Source organism: Camellia sinensis, chromosome 6, assembly GCF_055761805.1.
Source record: "Camellia sinensis isolate YWXY chromosome 6, ASM5576180v1, whole genome shotgun sequence".
NCBI classification, from domain to species: Eukaryota; Viridiplantae; Streptophyta; class Magnoliopsida; order Ericales; family Theaceae; genus Camellia; species Camellia sinensis.
In genome coordinates, this window is record NC_138966.1 from 150,275,927 (window position 1) to 150,280,870 (window position 4,944).

A 4,944-nucleotide genomic window follows, 5' to 3' on the forward strand; every position below is an offset into this window, starting at 1 on the left:
ATCACTTCTTTCTTGAAGTGGGAACCATTATTTGAGACAATCTCGTTCGGGACACCATAGCGACAGATGATGTTGTTCCTGATAAACTTTGCAATGTGCGATGCTTTCAACACTGCATAAGATTGGGCCTCAACCCACTTTGTAAAATAGTCTATCGCGACCAGAATAAACTCATGCCCATTAGACCCTTTTGGAGTGACAGCCCCGATCACATCGATTCCCCAAACTGAAAATGGCCATGGCGAAGTCATATTGTACAGCTTTGACGGCGGGATGTTCATGCGGTTTGCATGGATCTGACATTTGTGGCATCGCCGAACAAAGCTGATATAATCCTCCTCCATGGTGGACCAGTAGTAACCCTGTCTGAGGATTTTTCGGGCCAGCATTACCCCGTTCACGTGCGCTCCGTATTCTCCCCCATGGATGGCCTCCATTAAGAGTTTTGACTCTTAAGCCTTAACGCACAACTTATGCATTCCCAGATGACCTCTCTTATATAGTTTTCCTCTGCAGATGATGAACTGAACGACCATTCTTCTGATCGCCCTTTTATCCTTGGCATTTGCCCCTGGTGGGTATGCTTCTTTCTCCAAGAAGTTCCAGCTATCGTAATACTAGGGGTTCTCATCTTGAACTTCTTCTATGGCGGCAATTGACTCGTAGGCCGGTGCAAACTTTTGGTCAATAATGATCGGACGCATCCGGACTGCAGAAGGGATGTCTATCATGGAAGATAGAGTTGCTAGTGAATCTGCGAACCTGCTATTTTCTCTTAGTAGATGAGTGAAGTTGAGCTTCTCAAACCGAGGAATCAACAGGTCCAAGGTCTGGTGGTATGTTATCATCTTTTCCTCTTTGACTTTTCAATCCCCCTTAGCTTGAGATACAACAAGGTTCAAGTTCTCAATGACATTCAACCGTCTTGCCCCTAGTTCTAGGGTCGCTTCTAAACCAGTAATGCATGCTTCGTACTTTGCTTCGTTGTTCGAGACTTTGAGTCGGAGTTTAAAGGCCAGAGGAATACGGGAATTGTCGGGTGCTATCAGCAACACCCCTATCCCATACCTGTGTTGGTTTGACGCTCCATCAAAGTACATTGTCCAAGTTTCGTCTTCGATATGCAAAATGGCCTCATCTGGGAATAAGTACTCAACTGCTTCACCTCCTTCCACTGGATGATCGGCTAAGAACTCTGCTACCGCTTTTCCCTTGACTGACTTGCACGTCATATATTTCAGATCGAATTCAGAAAGCAAAAGCAACCAGCGAGCTAGCCTACCCGTAAGCGCCGGTTTCTCGAAAAGATATTTGATGGGATCTAATCTTGAAACCAACCTTACAGAGTGAGCTAACAGGTAGTGCCGCAGCTTCCTGGTAGCCCATACCAAGGCTAAGCAAGCCTTTTTCAACGGTGTGTAGCGAGTTTCATACTCCAGCATCTTCTTGCTCAGGTAGTAGATGGCTTTCTTCACTTTGTCCTCCGATTCTTACGCAAGCATGCAGCCCATTGTAGTCTCAGTTACTGAAAGATACAAAATCAACGGTCTCCCTGGCTCTGGCGGTGACAACACGGGCGGGTTCTGTAAGTATTCCTTGATTTGTTCAAAAGCAGCTTGGCATCGGCCGTCCCATTGGAATTTCTTTCCTTTCTTCAGGAGGCCAAAAAGTGGTTCAGAAGTCAAGGTTAATTTTGAGATAAACCGTCTTATGAATTGCATTTTACCCAGAAAGCCTCGCACCTCCTTTTCAGTCCTTGGCGGTGGCATTTCTAAGATGGCCTTGATTTTGGAAGGGTCGACTTCGATACCTCTCTGTGTAATCAGAAACCCCAGCATTTTCCCTGCTGTAACACCAAACGTACACTTCTGAGGATTCAGCCGCAACCGAAATTCTCTGATCCTTTGAAAGAACTTTTGCAAGGCGATGTAGTGGCCCTCTCTTTCTTTGGACTTGACAATCATGTCATCCATGTACACCTCTACCTCTTTGTGGATCATGTTGTGCAATATCGTGGTCGCGGCCCGTTGATAAATAGCTCCAGCGTTCTTCAACCCAAACGGCATTACTCTGTAACAATAGGTCCCCCACGGGGTGGTGAAAGCAGTCTTCTCCCGGTCTTCGGGTGCCATTACAATCTGATTATAGCCTGAGAAACCATCCATGAACGAAAACAAAGCATGCCCCGCTGTGAAGTCCACTAACTCATCGATATGCGGCAAGGGGAAGTCGTCCTTCGGACTAGCTCTATTCAAGTCCCTGAAATCCATGCATACTCGGATCCTACCATCCTTCTTCGGTACCGGAACGATGTTGGCCAACCAAGTTGGGTATTTGGATACCAGCAGGAAACTTGCGTCAATTTGTTTGGTGACCTCTTCCTTAATCTTGAGAGCCCAATCAGGGCGGATCCTTCTGAGTTTTTGTTTGACGGGTCGGGCCTCGGGGTCAAGAGGGATCCGGTGCTGTACAATTTCAGGATCGATTCCAGGCATGTCTTCATAGGACCACGCGAAAACATCTTTGAAATCTTTTAATAAAGCGACTAAGCGCTCGCGTTCCTCCGAAGACAACGTGGACCCGATCTGGACCAGCCGTGGGTCCTCCTCAGCACCAATATTCACAGTAGTGATTTCATCCATTAAGTGTTTAACAAATCTTTCCTGCTCTTGTTCAATTAAGCATTGCAAAACCGGAGGAATTTCTTCCTCGTCATTTTCATCAAAATTTTAAAAGTCTGAGTTAATGCAATAAATCAAGGGCACAGAAACGTACTCAGAAACCACAGCCACATCATTCTCATTAAGCACATCCAAATCGTCCGATTCTTCGGTTACAACAGACTTAAAAGAGAAAGAAAAAGACAACCTGGACAGGACTGTGGTATCCAGGTTATCACCCCCTGGAATACCGGACTCAGACTCAATCGAGCTGGAACCTGATTTCAACTTAACAGATTCGGTGGAATCAGATTTCGGCTCACTACCTGACCCGGTGCTGCTTGATAAAAATCCCTCATCGTACTGCCAGATGAGAGAGGGTGCGATGGATGCGTCCAAAATACTTGCTGGTAGGCTTGTAGCCGTTTCATTCCCAATCATAGACACCGAGAAGTCATCACCCAAGCACTTTTGTACGATCGGAGGATCTGAAAGTAGACAAACCAGCGCTACCCTCATTTCATTTTCAGTGCTCTCAGAATCCACTGCCTCATTCTACTCAACCTCAGCTAGTGGGTCTGTTTGCTCCTCGGTAACATCATCCCCGGATAACTGTAGGTCAAAGAAAATCTCAAACCCTGGCACACGGCGTTTCTCTTCGTTTATCCATGGCTCTAGGAAGCCACAAAATGGAAAGTCCTCCCCCTCCCGGACAAAGCGTCCGTTTAGAGTACCCTGGATGGGTCGGTGCATTAGCTCAAAAGGCTTCCCCGCCTGCTTCGCTTTAGCTCTCCCAGCCATCTCCTTACCTTTCCTTATCCAATCCTCTCTGGTGGGCAGATAACCCAAGCCAAAGGTGTGTGGGTTGTGTGGCACTTCGGCCAACGCTGCAACGCCCTTCTAGCTGCTCTTTCCCAATCCCATCCCGGGAATGTGTTGAAGCTTGTTCATGAGGTATATTGATTGTGTGCTAACGTACACCCCCTCATTAACAGCTAAGATATTCTGCACGACCCGGGCCTCAGCCAGGGTAAAACCCGACATGAACACATCCTCCATACCGTGCTCAATTTCTAAAACTGGCGTAGATATTTCTGGCGGTGGATGGATTGACGAATTTCCAAAAACGATGACTACTCCCTTCCCATGGGGGTATTTCACCATCTGATGCATGGTGGACGAAACTGCCTTTACTTGGTGCAACCACGACCGCCCCAAAAGTAGATTGAAGGTCGCAGAAACTTCTAAGACGTGAAAGTCTACCTCATGCTGTCCCGGCCCGACCTTGGTTTGAATTTTCACTGTTCTCATTACTTCTCTGCTTGTGTTATCATATGCCCGAATCACCTGGGTTGTCGGCACAAGGTCCGCGGTCTTTAAACCGATAGCATATTCAGTCCTTGTCGGGGCACACATTGATGGCGGACCCTGTGTCGACAAGCACTATGGGTATCCATTTGTTTCTGCACTCCACAGAGATGTAGAGTGGCTTGTTATGGTTCGCACCCTCAGGTGGCAATTCTTTGTCGGAGAAAGTCAACATCGGGATAGCACCTCCCGGAAAAACTAAGCCCACCAGTTGTTCGGGCGTGGTGTCTATTGAGAGCTTGGCCTTGTCTATGGCCGATAAGACTGCTTGTCGATGCACTCGCGATGCCATAAGCAGTCCCCAGATAGAGATGTCTGCCTGTATCTTTTTCAACTGCTTCAGTACAGCCTCTTCTCCGAGTTGTTTCTCTTTTTGTTTCTCCACCTCCTTATCTTTCCCAGATGCTTCTGGTTGGTCTAAATGCGGGGGCTTAAAATACTGCCTGCTCCTAGTCATATGATCGACTTTGCCGATGTACCAGGTATCGTCTGGTTAATTGCTCCCCCAGTCCTCATCCGTGTGGGCAAGACATAGATCATTGTCCTTTCATCACATTCCACCGGCAGCCAAAAGACACCTGTCCGGTTCCGGTTCCACTGTCCTTGTACTCGCAGTGCTTTCTGTCCACATGCTCGCGACATTCTCTGTCTTCGTGTACACAACACTTTCGGTCCCTACGGGGGCCTTGGCTTTTCTGATTCTCTTAAACTCTTCGATTCCTTTTTGTTCCAACTGCGTCAGTACAGCTGGCTGCTTTATAATTCCTGTATTCAAAATGCCCAGATCCTGAGCGAAATCCTTAGCACCGACGCTCTCCGGCGATGCATTCTGATTTCCGGCCCTTCCGGCCACAACTGATGTTCTTGCCCCTGCTGGGCCCCGTTTCAACTGAGTTTCATCGACAACATCTGGTAG